Source organism: Hyperolius riggenbachi, chromosome 1 (genome assembly GCF_040937935.1).
Source record: "Hyperolius riggenbachi isolate aHypRig1 chromosome 1, aHypRig1.pri, whole genome shotgun sequence".
Lineage (NCBI taxonomy): Eukaryota > Metazoa > Chordata > Amphibia > Anura > Hyperoliidae > Hyperolius > Hyperolius riggenbachi.
In genome coordinates this window covers 372,587,898-372,603,148 of record NC_090646.1, presented here as the reverse complement: position 1 = coordinate 372,603,148, position 15,251 = coordinate 372,587,898, and the positions used below count along the sequence as shown (strand labels likewise).

Genomic DNA, 15,251 nt, shown 5'->3' with positions numbered 1-15,251 from the left:
TGCTACATAACCACTTCAAATGGCTCCATCTTCTCTGTCAGCAATGATCTGACAGGAATAACGACAGAGCAGTGAAGGAGATAACTAATCCTAAATGTAACGCTAAACCACGCCCACTTTCTTTTTCATGAATTGCACTTTCTTCCGTTTTAGCGAATCGTTACCGAATCGTTAACGAATGTTCGCTAACAGCTGTAGATAACTTTGTTGAATCCTGAAATGAAGTTAACAAATTCAGTATTTTACCAAACTGTTGTTAACAAATTTGCTAAGTGTTGATGAATCGAGGCCAAGGTCCTTTTTCCTCGAGTCAAGTAAACGATTGATGTCCCCATTTACCTTTTCAATAAACATTTCTACCCCAGTATAAGTAGTTGGGGGAACAAATCGGCTTTTAGGGAATAAACTAAACTGTTTACTGTTCAACATCACAGGTGTGGAGGACATAGTCACAGCAGGACGTAATAGGAAATGAGCCTTAAGTCTAATCTGCCTGAAAAGTCTGTAAACATCTTGTTTAAGGGTAAAGGTGTCCATAGAGGACTTAGGAGCAAAGCCAAGTCCCTTTTCAAGGACACATACCTCATCTTGCGATAACTGTGCATCTGAGAGATTCATTATGGCAGTCATCGTCTTTGGCTGCGCGTCACCCGGCGTTCCGGTGGATCGTGTGCTGTTGGAGGTACTGAAGCGGCCTCTCCTGTGCTTCCGCCCGGCTCTGTGTTTGTAGTGCCTCTGCCCCGTCTTGGGCGATACCTGGATCGACGTTGGCCCCGGCCTAAAAAACGGCCTACTGATGGAGAAGAAGAGCCGGATGTTGGGATAAAGGAGGAAGATGGCGCACGTTCAGTGCGTGAGGCACGCCAAGTCCGCCCACCAGCTGCGCTCCAGTGATAGACCTCGTTGCGACGGTAGTCTTCCTGGTCGCGTTCGAACTTGGTGCGCTTACGTTCCTGGATGACGTAGCGCAGGTCCTTGAGCGTCTTCTCCACGCGTTCTTTGGTGCTGGCGAACTCCTCTGGCGAGAGTACGTTGCGTAGCTCCTTCAACTTCTCAGCTTGTGATAGCTGTTGACCCCCCCTGGACTTTGTATTGACTGCCCTGGGTCAGCGTGCTAAACGCCTGTCTATATGGAGCCTCCATCTGTTACTCCTACCAGTGGAATATTCTCCTATACTGCAGAGGAGATAACTAAGATACACACTGAAGTATCGGGGTCTCGGGATTTCCTTACCCAGAGGACCCCTACTGTAAATACCAGAGCTTGGGAAAAGCTCTTGAAACGACAATTAGCCTTGGAACTACATTGCATCACCTTAGCAGAGTATCACCGGGTACGCCATATTCCACGTGGCTTGAGGGTGAGACTCACACCAACTCTCTTTGCGGACTCGGACGAGTTCAAGAGCCTCTTTGGACAAATCCTGAATAAGTGCTCATTTGATATTATTACATTAACCATCTCCCACATTCAAAAGGAAATACCGGTATTGCAAACTCGGGCTGCGGAGGTGGAGGCGGAGCTACGCAACGTACTCTCGCCAGAGGAGTTCGCCAGCACCAAAGAACGCGTGGAGAAGACGCTCAAGGACCTGCGCTACGTCATCCAGGAACGTAAGCGCACCAAGTTCGAACGCGACCAGGAAGACTACCGTCGCAACGAGGTCTATCACTGGAGCGCAGCTGGTGGGCGGACTTGGCGTGCCTCACGCACTGAACGTGCGCCATCTTCCTCCTTTATCCCAACATCCGGCTCTTCTTCTCCATCAGTAGGCCGTTTTTTAGGCCGGGGCCAACGTCGATCCAGGTATCGCCCAAGACGGGGCAGAGGCACTACAAACACAGAGCCGGGCGGAAGCACAGGAGAGGCCGCTTCAGTACCTCCAACAGCACACGATCCACCGGAACGCCGGGTGACGCGCAGCCAAAGACGATGACTGCCATAATGAATCTCTCAGATGCACAGTTATCGCAAGATGAGGTATGTGTCCTTGAAAAGGGACTTGGCTTTGCTCCTAAGTCCTCTATGGACACCTTTACCCTTAAACAAGATGTTTACAGACTTTTCAGGCAGATTAGACTTAAGGCTCATTTCCTATTACGTCCTGCTGTGACTATGTCCTCCACACCTGTGATGTTGAACAGTAAACAGTTTAGTTTATTCCCTAAAAGCCGATTTGTTCCCCCAACTACTTATACTGGGGTAGAAATGTTTATTGAAAAGGTAAATGGGGACATCAATCATTTACTTGACTCGAGGAAAAAGGACTATGTGGGCAATAACTTGAATCTGGGAGAAAAGACTGCTCTTTATAATTTGAGCCAACGCAGGGACATTACTTTGAAACCTGCAGACAAAGGCGGGGCCCTGGTAGTCATGAACACTAAAGACTATGAAAATAAAATTATGTCGCAATTAGCTGATACAAGTGTATATAAAAGACTACCAGGGAACCCCGCCCCCCAGTTAAAAACTGCATTACGCAGTATTCTTGATCAAGCAGTTTATTCAAAAGTAATTACCAGGGATTTGTCTGATTATCTATTTGTACCACACCCAATTACACCGGTTATATATGCTTTGCCAAAGGTGCATAAACATGCTACTAGACCACCTGGTCGTCCAATAGTGGCTGGCATAGGGTCGGTATTTACTCCCTGTGCCACACTATTGGACAAGGTTTTGTCACCCCTGGTAAAACATATACCTTCATATATCAGAGATACTTCTGACTTTCTCAGAAAGATCGCTGCATTGAAAATTGATCCTGCAGATGAGACATGGCTGGTGAGCTGGGACGTCTCGTCATTGTATACGTCTATACCACAGAGTGAGGGTATCAATGCATGTATTGATTTGATCCAAAACAGTGGAGAATACAATATGGCACAAGTTAGCTTTTTTGAGACCCTATTTCACTTTGTTTTGGACAACAATTACTTTTTGTTTAAGGATGTCTTTTATCTCCAACAACGGGGTACAGCCATGGGATCCAATGTCGCTCCGTCCTTTGCAGGTGCTTTCATGCACCACCTTGAGAGCACACACGTGTATGTCAGTGAGGCGTTCTCCAGACACTGCGGTGTCTGGTGGCGCTTCATTGACGACGTGTTCGCCGTGTGGCGGGGCGACATTGGATCCCTTATGACATTCCATGATGAACTTAATCGGTTTCATCCAAACATTAAATTTGAGATTACCTATGACCATGAGGAGATACATTTCTTGGATACCACTATTCGAAAACTTGCTGGTTCCCTCACATCAGATTTTTATAAAAAACCGACTGATCGCAACCAACTCCTGCGCTTCGAGAGCTTCCACCCACCTGCTGTCTTCCGTTCCATAGTGAGGAGTCAGTTACTCCGGGTAGAGAGAATTGTTTCAGATCCTAATAGGATAGGCATGAGAAGACAGCAGATGGTTGCTAAGCTCTCGGAGCGTGGATATCCAGATACTTTACTTCAGGAAGAGGCAGCTGCGTTGTTAACCGGAGAACAGGGTAGAAGGAAGAGAGGTGAATCTGAGGGTCCCCGCCTGCCCTTTGTGTGCCAATTCCATGGACTCTCGGGGAGAGTGATGTCATGTATCAAACGACATTGGTACATTCTGGGCAGTGCCTACCCTGAAATTCCGGAATTCCGTACACCGCCAATTCCTGCTTACAGAAAGAACGAAACCTTGGGTAGCAGATTGGTGAGGGCTGATACCCCACCAATACAGAAACATACTGAGACTGTCTTGGGTTCAAAAAGGTTGTTGTCATACCCATGCCTCACATGCAGTGAATGTACCTATATGATCAAGGGGTCCACATTTTGTGATGGATATAAGATCAAATATTTTCTCACCTGTCAGAGCTCCTATGTTGTCTACTTACTGATTTGCCCTTGCGGGCTGCTTTATGTGGGAGAAACCACACAAAAGGTGCGGGACCGTATCTCACAGCATAGGAGCTCTGTCAGGGCAGTAAGTTCTGATCTTCCAGTTGCGAAACACTGGAGGGAAGCTGGACATAGAGATGTGGACCTAAAATATATGGTTATAGACCATATTCCGAAACCCAGACGGGGGGGTGACAGGATCTTAATGTTAAAACGTAGAGAACTAATGTGGATTCACAAGTTAGGTAGTTTAAGTCCAGGTGGCCTAAACAAAGATTTCGACTTACACTTGTTTTTATAATCTTCTCCTCTCTTAGGGCTATATAAAGAAACTGACTGTTACACTGGTTGAGAGAATACTACTACGTGATTTGGATCATGGACTGATTAATGATTAAGGAGATAAGTGTACTTGGTTGACACTTGTTGTATTATTTGTTTTTCCACTGCCTGGTGATGAAACTGAGGGGTGGACCCCATTTTTCCATGATGTCATTTCCTGTTGGGGCGGGTATATATATGACCATGTATTCATTTGTTATTTGGCATTGATAAAGGTCGGGACGACCGAAACTGTCTGCTGCTTGCATGATTTGTTGCTCTAAATAAAGAAAAGAGCTGTGTGCTGCAACTCCCTGTGCTTTTTATATATATATATATATATATATATATATATATATATATATATATATATATATATATATTTATATTTTATAAATATATATATATATATATATATATATATATATATATATATATATACACACATATATACACGCACGTATTTTCTTTTAAAGCACTGCATACTGTGGGAGCATAAACGTTAGTTCATGTTTTATCGGAAAAGTGTTTCTCAAACCTGTCCTCATGACTCCCCAACAGTGCATGTTTTGCTGGCAACCTCACCTATACACAGGTGGTGTGATTAGTATCTCAGCTACATGGATTCCATGTAGCTGAGACACATTTTACCCCACCTGTGCATAGGTGAGGTTGCCTGCAAAACATGCACCATTGGGGAGTCACTAGGACAGGTTTGAGAAACACTAGCATAGACTCTTACCTGTATTCAAAGTGCAGGCTGGAGTAACGTGCCATCAGCGACTCATAGGTTTCTCTAAGGCGCCCAACATTTCGGGAAAGCTCTCTACGCTTTTCCAAAAGCTGTTCTTCCTTTCCATCTACAAAAACAAATAATTTCACATTATACAGTCTATACAGGGGTACTAGTAAAAAAATTAAAAAAAAAACAGAAAAAAGGACATGTATACCTTCATAATTACGGTAAGCTTCTTAATTTCCGCTTCAAGTTTCTCTTTGTTTTTCTTTACGGCTTCAAAAGCCTCATTGTCTTTCTTGTAGCCGCTGTCCATGTTCTTTACCTCAGTTTGTTTGGTCTTTAACTCTTGCTGTGCATGTTTCAGCTTCATTTGAGCCTGTACAAGACCAGCAAACTTCATTAACATCTGTCATCGCTGACATTTCAGTCAGCCTTAAAGGGATACTGTGGGGGGGGGAGGTGGTCGGAGGAAATTGAGTTGAAGTTACCCGGGGCTTCTAATGGTCCCCAGCAGGCATCCTGTGCCCGTGCAGCCACTCACCGATGCTCCGGCCCCGCCTCCGGTTAACTTCTGGAATTTCAGACTTTAAAGTCTCAAAACCACTGTGCCTGCGTTGCCGTGTCCTCGCTTTCCCTGATGTCACCAGGAGCGCACGGCGCAGGCACAGACCATACTGGGCCTGCGCTGTACGCTCCTGGTGCCATCAGCGGGAGTGAGGACACGGCAACGCAGGTGCAGTGGTTTTCAGACTTTAAAGTCTGAAATTCCAGAAGTGAACCGGGGGGCGGGGCCGGAGCATTGGGGAGTGGCTGCGTGGGCACAGGACGTCTGCAGGGGACCATTAGAAGCCCCGGGTAACTTCAACTCATTTTCCCCCCGCATTTGCGGCCCTCGATGCAATATTTTGTAGCCCGCACTGGCAAAAGCTTCCTTATAGTTCGCTTCAGTGCTCCCAAGTAATCCGCCGCTAAACGAGGGCTGCAGAGCCCCCAAATCGCCGGGGGGCAATCTGCCGGTATTTCCTGGAAGGAGCAGAGCTTTCAGCTTCAGCTCTGCCCCTCCTGACGTCAATCGCCACACAGATCGCCGCCTCTCCCCGCCCCTCTCTGTGAAGGAAGAGTGAGAGGGGCGGGCAGAGGTGGCGATCGCGCCACGATTGACGTCAGGAGGGGCAGAGCTGAAGCTGAAAGCTCTGCCCCTTCCAGGAATTGCCGGCAGATTGCCCCTTGGGCGATTTGGGGGCTCTGCAGCCCTTGTTTTGCGGCGGGGACACGGCGGATCACTTGTAATGGGAGCACTGAGGTGAACTATAAGGTAAAATAGGCAAAATAGTTCGCTTCAGTGTGAATTTGATTTTGAACTAAAAATCAATGCAAGGGACGGTGGGGGATGGAGCTGCTGATTGTGAAATCCCTTATGCGGCCCAGCCTCATCCTGACTTTGCCTCCTGCGGCCCCCAGGTAAATTGATTTTAAGATCCCTGCTTTAAAGTATTCCCAGCTAAAACTTTCCCCTCCTCAGTTTGAGAAGAGGTGGTGGTTTAAAAAAAAAAAAAAAAAAAAAAAACTATACACACACACACACACACACACAATAGAGTAAGTGCCTCAACCTTCAAGCAAGAAGAAGTAGCGCCCTGCCCCCAGGGCGGTCCAAGCAAAAAGTAGAGCCCTGCCCCTAGGGGCGGTCCTACACTTGCCACCAAGCTGGAGGGGGTAGCGGGCAGGAAGGGGGTATTGGGCACAGCAGCGTTCCACTGTCGTCACTTCCTGCAATGCCGTCCACTTACAATACAGTGGGCATGCTGGAACGCGGAAGAGGTGAGTAGGCCTGAAAGATAAATCGAATTTAAATCGAAATCGCGATCACCAACATCACAATTTCGGAATCGTCAAAGTGACAATTATCGCATTATTAATTTTCACATGGGGAAGTTTGAAGAAATGGCATTAAACCTCTCAAGTCCCGGCTTGTGCGGCCCGCAGCGTTGGACATACCTTCCGCACGAGTCTAACGCTGTCCGTCTTGGTGCTTGGAAAAACTCTGGGTTACTCATGTCACATGACATACAGGAAGTATTCCGTGCATTAGAGCCTGCAGGAGGAGTGGATAGACGGGCATCGCTAGACTCGTGCTTGAAGCTATGTCTAGAACTGATGCAGCTTGGAGGACAGAGGAGGCACAGAGAGACAGAGTGTACACAGAGACAGTGCAGGCACAGAGGGGGCACAGAGACACAAAGGGGGCAAGAGAGAGACCCAGAGAAGGCATAAAGAGGCAAAGGGGGCACAACGTGATACAGGGGGAAAGAGGCGAAACAAAGCTTGATTTGAAGGAAATCGTGAATTGAATCGAAATCGCAATTTCAGACAGAAATCGCTCAATTCAACTTTTTCCTAAAATCGTTCAGGCCTAGAGGTGAGTCATCCCCACCCGCTGCCTCTTACTAATAGCGGCGGCTGCTGCTGAACTTAAGCTAGAGGGGGAGCCAGGTGAGGGAAGGGCGGTCCGACCCCCCTCCCCGCCGCTGTGCCCAATACCCCCTTCCTGCCCGCTACCTCCTCCAGCTCGGCGTATGTTATGCCGCGGGTGAACTTAAGCTAGAGGGGGAGCGCAGATGGGGGACCCAGGTGAGGGTGTCCGACCCCCTTCCCCGCCGCTGTGCCCAATACCCCCTCCAGCTCGGTGTATGGTACGCTGCGGGTCACTGTTATTTTAGCATGTTCATGCTGAGAGACATAGGCAGCAATGACAAGGAAGATGCAGAGGAAATACAGATAGCAATGCCACAATCTTTTTTAGTGAAGTGGGGAAGGTTTAATTTTCAGATTTAATCGGATCGTAAACAGAATCATAATTGAATCGCACAAAGAATCGTATCGTGTAGATTGGGCTTAAAACTTCTGCTAGTATTTTACTGTACTGTGTCTGCTGACAAAATCCCTCCTCACCTACTATTCAAGTGATTTGGATTACCTTGAAGTGAAGCAGTTTTCCCTCCGTTTCTGCCTTGGTCACAGGTGACAATTGCTGGCGATCCCCAAAAAAACGTTTTTCCAATGTATTCCAATGGTTGGGAATTCAGTAGTGCGATTGCGGCTAAACACAAGACATGCAACATTTTGGACGCAGTCACTCTCTAATGCAAGTAGCCATGGGCGTCCGCACGTCGGGCAAATTGGGGCATCTGCCCCCCCAGCCGTCCTCGCTGCCAGGCAGGAGCAGCCCAGCGTCAGCCCTCTGATCACCCGGTGACCACCAGTGCGGGCGCTAGGATCTAGTGGACACCGCACTGATATGCGGAAGTGACATCACTTCCGCATATGCAGCGTGGTGTTCACGAGTACCGTGTGTACGCTCTAACTGGTCGCCGGCTGATACCGAGGTCTGACTCTGGGCTGCTCCTGCCTGACAGCGGGGACGGCCAGGGGGGAAGGCTGCTGGGACGATGGTGAGTGAGGGGCACCTGTCGCTACCTATCCTGGGGGCTCCTGTCACTACCTAACTTGGGGGGCGCCTGTCACTACCCAACCTGGGGGTCCCTGTCACTACCCAACCTGGGGAACTCCTGTCACTGCATACACAGGGGGGTCCCTGTCACTACTTGAAGTGGGGGGCATCTGCCACTACATACACTGGGGGGGGGGCACCTGTCACTACCTAAACTGGGGGGCACCTGTCACTACCTAAACTGGGGGGCACCTGTCACTTCCTAAACTGGGGGGCACCTGTCACTACCTAAACTGGGGGGCTCCTGTCACTACCTAAACTGGGGGGCTCCTGTCACTACCTAAACTGGGGGGCTCCTGTCACTACCTAAACTGGGGGGCTCCTGTCACTACCTAAACTGGGGGGCTCCTGTCACTACCTAAACTGGGCGTCTCCTGTCACTATTTAAACTGGGGGGCTCCTGCCACTACCTCAACTGGGGGGCTCCTGTCACTACCTAAACTGGGGGGCTCCTGTCACTACCTAAGCTGGGGGGCTCCTGTCACTACCTAAACTGGGGGGCTCCTGTCACTATTTAAACTGGGGGGCTCCTGCCACTACCTAAACTGGGGGGCTCCTGTCACTACCTAAACTGGGGGGCTCCTGTCACTACCTAAACTGGGGGGCTCCTGTCACTACCTAAACTGGGGGGCTCCTGTCACTACCTAAACTGGGGGGCTCCTGTCACTACCTAAACTATCCAGGCCAGCCAGCCCAGCATCACCACCAGCCAACCAGCCCACAATCACTGTCAAAAAGGCCACAGCATCACCACCAGTAAGGCCAGCATTTACTTCAACCAGCCAAGCATTATCGCCAGCCAGGCCACAGCATCACTGCCAGGCCTTTCAGCCCACACAACATCCCCAATACAGCCAAAAACAGTATTGCCAGGCCAGCCAAGCACAGCAGCCAGTAGAAAAATCTACTCAGCAGAACTGAAAAGGCTTAGTGTTTCTTTAACAGTTTCACAGCATCAGAACTTTGTTTTTCTTACCAAAGCATCATTTTTAGCTGCATTTTTAGCCCAGGCTTTTTTTCCCTGATGCTGTGCAGAGCATGATGGGATTTCCTATGTTGTTGTTAACGTTGCCTAGCAACTGGGAGAGGTGATCAGGACGTTGGACAGTTGGAACTGTGTCTCATGCTCCATGTCACCTCCTTTCAACCAAAAAGATGGCTGCCATCATGAAATCAAACATTTGCCTGTTCTTTTAAAACAGGGTGGGTAAGAGATTAAATTACCTATCTATTTTAATTAACATGACTAATGTAACTTAATGACAGTATGTTTGTTTAGGCTGGAGTTCCTCTTTAAGGATAGCATTCTGCCTATTTATGCGAAATGCTGTCTATTTATGTGCCTCATGACTGTTGAATTTGTCTTGTTGGGGGCCTCACGATTGCTGAATTTGTCTTGTTGGGTGCCCCTAACGATTGCTGAATTTGTCTTGTTGGGGGCCTCATGGTTACTGAATTTGTCTTGTTGGGGGCCTCACGATTGTTGAATTTGTCTTGTTGGGGGCCTCACGATTGCTGAATTTGTCTTGTTGGGGGCCCCTAACGATCGCTGAATTTGTCTTGTTGGGGGTCACATGATTGCTAACTGTGAGACTATGGGAAAAGCTGAATCGTCATCCTATGAGACAATAGCATTAAACCTACTTTTTTAGCTTTTTAAAACAGAAAATAAAACTGGGAGGTTCTAAAAAAATGAATACATTTTTCAGGAGTAGGATGGATGGAATGGTTTATCGTCACAGTTTATTTTCAACTTGGATTTTCCATAATGTTCATGTAGGAGTTAAAACGTTTGTATTTAGCTTAAATTGCTGTTGGCACTTTGCGATAAGTGACTTTTGGGTTGCAGTTTGGGCACTCGACCTCCAAAAGGTTCGCTACCATTGTCCCAATCTAATGTCCCACCATTGCTAAGTCCATGTAAATTTGTCTCCACACGTGACCACACCCACATTCTGGTCCATGACCAAAACCATTTTTTCGCACAAACCCCATTTTTCAGCGTGCTACACACAACGTGGCCCCAATTGCCGCGCTATTTCTCCCCCCCCCCCTGGAAATGTTTCTGCGGACGCCCATGCAAGTAGCACGATTGCAATTAGGGCTAAGTGCAACACGTGCAAAATTCTGGATGAGTTTGCACTCTAATGCAAAGTATACAAACTGCTGAAAAATGGCGGGCCAAATGTTTCTCTTTAACCACTTCGGTACCAGCAGCCTCTGCCGCCTTAAGGATCAGAGGCTGCTGGTACACTAAAACGCCACATACCGAAGAATCGCCGCAAAAATCCGCCACTCTCGCTGGTCACCCTGCTCTGTCCCCGCCGCAGGCTGCTCTCTCTGCCGTCTCTGACGGCAGAGCGCTGTGCGCCGGTCAGGAGCCACTTTCATTGGCTCCTGACCCTGTCACTCAATGTAAGCCAATGGGAACGGCTTTCAGTAATGACAGGGCCAGGAGCCAATGAAAACGGCTCCTGCCCGGCTCATAGTGCTCTGCAGTCATAGAGACGGCCGGGCAAGCAAATTGCGGCGGGGAGAAAGCGTCGAGAGCGACAGGGACGCGCGGTGAATGGGACGTAGAGGTTACGTCCAGTCAGAACCGCAGCGCCCCCTGCCCGACGTAGATTTGTACTGCGTCGGTCCAGAAGAAGTAAATTTTTTTTTAACATACTCAAAAGGTGTCTCCGCCCCTAGCAGGTCATAGGCACTTCTCTGATTGGAGCTAGAAAAGCACCTATGACCTCTTCTGCTAGAGTGCACGACTACGGACGTAAAACTGTGTTAAAGCTCTAAGCGCATCACTCATTTAATATGAATGCTAATAATTTTGAAATTAGCAGCACTCAATCTTTTTGGCATTGCACAACTATTTTTGCTAAAAAAAACCCAAAACAAACAAAAAAAAACTAGCAGCATTGGAGTTGCTTCCACAGCACAAAGCAGATCATCTAACACTCATCTGTGCTGCGAAAATTTCTGCGGCCAGTACTGTAGTTACAGATCCTTCCTGCTCAGTATGTTAAATTATTTTGCACACCAAGGAGAGATAATTGTTCTCAGCTGTAGTGCTGGTCACTGAGCAAGCTTCAGCAAATGAGGAGGTAGGCATGTCCAGCTTTCTGCACACATGAAAGACTGGCTTCTGCCCCCCTTACAGATCCTGAGTATCCCACGGAGATGATTAGATAGGGGAGCAGTTTGAACAGCTGTGTAAGCAATAACACTGCACTTAAAGTGAAGGGAATATGTGGCACTGTCGGCAGTTACCCTCATCCAATTATAGCTCCGTAAGTGGTATACTGCACTACAGTGATGTATCAGAGAGCACCCCCTTTTTCAAAAACATATGTCGTATGTCATCACTGTCACTGAATTATGCATAGGAGTTTGATACCCTAGTTTCTTTCCGCAGCAAAACCGTACTGTCGCCATGACAAGAAATTGAGCTATAGGCCTCAACTAGGTGCTTTAAATATTCATGGAAATAAATAAAGATGTTCAATGCACCCAAAAAAAATGTGCATTGTAATAAATGCAAATTTTCAATCATACGCAGTAAAAATTAAAAATGATAAAACGTGTATCACTACTATTCTTTTAACCACTGCAGGACCACAGGCTTACAACCACCCACCTTCCCAGTGACCAGGCCATTTTTCATAACAGGGCTGTGCAGCTTTGTCAGGTTGCCGCACAGCCATATAACACACACATTAATCTTACCCTCCTTTTATTGTCCTTAATAGGACAATTTCTGTCCGAATTTGCGATTTCAATTCGATTCACGATTTCTTTCAAATGAAGCTTTGTTCCCAATCTGTGCTTGTTTGTTCCTCCTCTGTCCCCCATCTTTCTTTGTGCCCCCTTTGCCTCTTTATGCCTCCTCTGGGTCTCTCTCTTTCCCCCTTTGTGTCTCTGTGCCCGCTCTGTTTCTCTCTGTGCCCCCTCTGTGTCTGCTGTGTCTCTCTCTGCGCCTCCTCTGTCCCCCAAGCTGCATCAGTGCTGGACATAGCTTCCTGCACGAGTCCAGCGATGCCAGTCTATCCATTTCGCCTCCTGCACGGAATACTTCCTGTAGGTCATGTGAGATACTTCCTGTATGTCATGTGACATATAGGAACCCAGAGTTTTGCCAAGCACAAGAGCCGGCAGATGGCAATAAAGGACAGACAGCTTTGGACTCGTACGGAAGGTATGTCCAAAGCTGCGGGCCACAAGCGCCGGGACTTTGAGGCCGCTTTTTCAACCTTCCCCCATGTAGAAATGACATAATCGCGATTTTGGTTTCAATCCGATTTATTTTTTTAGGCTTACCTGCGATTCTTTTGTTTTTTGGGGTTTTTTTAAGCGGGCTCTTCAGTGCCTGATTTTCCCTCCCTCCTCCGTCTCCTTCCCACCCCCTGCACCGTCCTCAATTGAATAGGACGGCAATCTGTCCTCTTCTCCACCTCTCATAGGCATCAGCCTATGAGAGGGCTTCGATTCCTAGCCGCTCTGAGGGACAGGCAAGTGTCCCTTGTACAGCGCTGCACTAGATAGGAAAAAAAAAAACAGAAAGAAAAAGACAGGAGGCCAACATAGCCTGCAAACCCCCTGCCTGTTGGGGCAATCTCAGGTTATGTGACCTGTTGGTCACTTGTAACAAGCTAGTTCACTGCCCACTAGAAGTAGCAAATCAACTGACTTTTGTGGGATGCTCTTGTGAAAGCCAATGGCTATTTAGATTCTGCACCTTGGAAAAGCTCCTACCTGCCTCTGGTATCAGTTTCAAAAGCGATAACTTTTGTGGGAATAATTATAAACAGGTCTACTCCCACATGTAGTAAAAATTGAATGTAACTGGCCCTGGAGTACAGTGAACAATATTACAAATTCAAATAAACCCTTAACCACTTGAGGACTGCAGGGCTAAACCCCCCTAGTGACCAGGCAATTTTTAGCTAAATTGGCCACTGCAGCTTTAAGGCCAAGCTGCAGGGCCACACAACTCAGCACACAAGTGATCCCCCCCCCCTTTTCTCCCCACCAACAGAGCTCTCTGTTGGTGGGGTCTGGTCGCTCCCCCCATGTTTATTTTTTTTTAAATATTATTCTTTTGGTTTTTTTTGTTCAAAACCCCTGTTTCTTTAAGTTTATTCCCTCCCTCCCTCCCCACAGCCGGCCAATTATGGCGATCGGCTGTCATAGGCTTCTGCCCATGAGAGCCGATCGCTCTCTTGTCCCCCATGGGGACAGCCGTGTCACACGGCTGTCCCCAGTGCAGCGCTGCTGCTCATCGCAGCGCTGCACATAGTAAATAGACGGCATGATCGCCGTCTAACAGTCTCCCGAGCGGCAATAGCCGCTCGGAGACTGAAGGCGGGGCGGAGCTCCGCCCTCCGAGCATGAGATGCGTGCACCATGCGCGCGATCTCATGCAAAACAGAGCCCCAGGACTTTACGCCAATTGGCGTTAGGCGGTCCTGGGGCTGCCGCCGTGGCCACGCCTACTGGCGTGACGCGGGCGGCAGAAGGTTAAGTTTGATTAGGTCAGAAATGTGTTTTCAGGCCCATCTAATTATAATGGAGAAAAAAAATTACTTTAACACTGATTTCATGTTAAAGAGGAACTGTAGTGACACATAGAAGAATGCAATAAATTGTTCAAGATACCCACATTTACAGAGTAATTTTCCTGGTTTAAGCATTAGAACCACTTCCTATATCTATATACTGCAACCCTGCTGTCCTAGTGATGTTTAGCCTAGGCTGATGTGGAATGCCCCCACCACTCTGGGAGAACAGGTATATTTTCTACTGGATTTAGAGCCCTCAGTAACAAACATTCAGCAGAGATCACCACGCAGGACTCAAGATGCCGCCACCTGTGATAAGCTTAAGAATGTAAATCAGGGTGAGGAAATACTTTAAAAATGGGCAAACCCTGACTAAATAATTTATAAATTAATATTGTAAAAAAAACAAAGCATTTATTAGGTTATTTTCACTACAGTTCCCTCTAACACTTTCTGCATTTTTCCTTTTTAACAGCAAAGGAGAAGAAGATTATGAAACACACAAGTACCTGTTTGGCCTCTGTTTCTGCTTTGCTCATCTCATTTTTGCAAGTCATCATCTGTCCAGCAAGAGTGGCCTCCTCGCCATCATCATTACTGGAAAGCCCAGCAGATACGGCATTAAAATGTTGCTGAGCGGCAGTAAGGGCCTCTGCATCCTTCTGACTGGCCTCCTGCAAGGAGCTCAAGCTGTCTGTGATCTTCTTCACTTCTTTTTCTTTATTAGTCAATGTCTTGGCATCCTTTATTGAAGAAGTCAGAATAATCCCATCAGAGGCACAAATCTATGGGCTACTGTATCAAATACTAAACAAGTAAATCAGAATACCTTACCTCTTCCATGGTCTTTACCAAATCCTTGCGCTTCTTTTCTTCTCCTTTCACGTTTTGTTTTACTAGATCCAAGGCACTCTGGGCCTTTGTATCAGCTCTCTGAGCCTCTGCAAGGCCTTCTTCCAGAGACCGCAATGCCCCTCCAATTTCCTGCAAAACAGATCGGGATAAAGCAATTACCACTAACATACAATATTGAAGAGCAATACCAATATTTGCGCAATTTTCAATTTTATTTGATTAGCCGCACCCAGGCTATGCATATACATAGGTTAGGATTTAGTTAGTGTTAGGCCCCTCCCACGGAGGATCGACTTCTTTGCAGTGGGAGGGACGAGTACTTAATAGGTTGCATGCAAGCTGTTACAGGAACTTAACATCCTCCTCCAGTGGTAGACAGGTCATG

General features: G+C 47.5%; 1 pseudogene; it reads right to left on the bottom strand.

Annotated features, from left to right (window-relative positions):
* Positions 1-15,251, bottom strand: part of LOC137515959 (structural maintenance of chromosomes protein 2-like) — a 77,052-nt pseudogene that overhangs the window by 42,192 nt on the left and 19,609 nt on the right.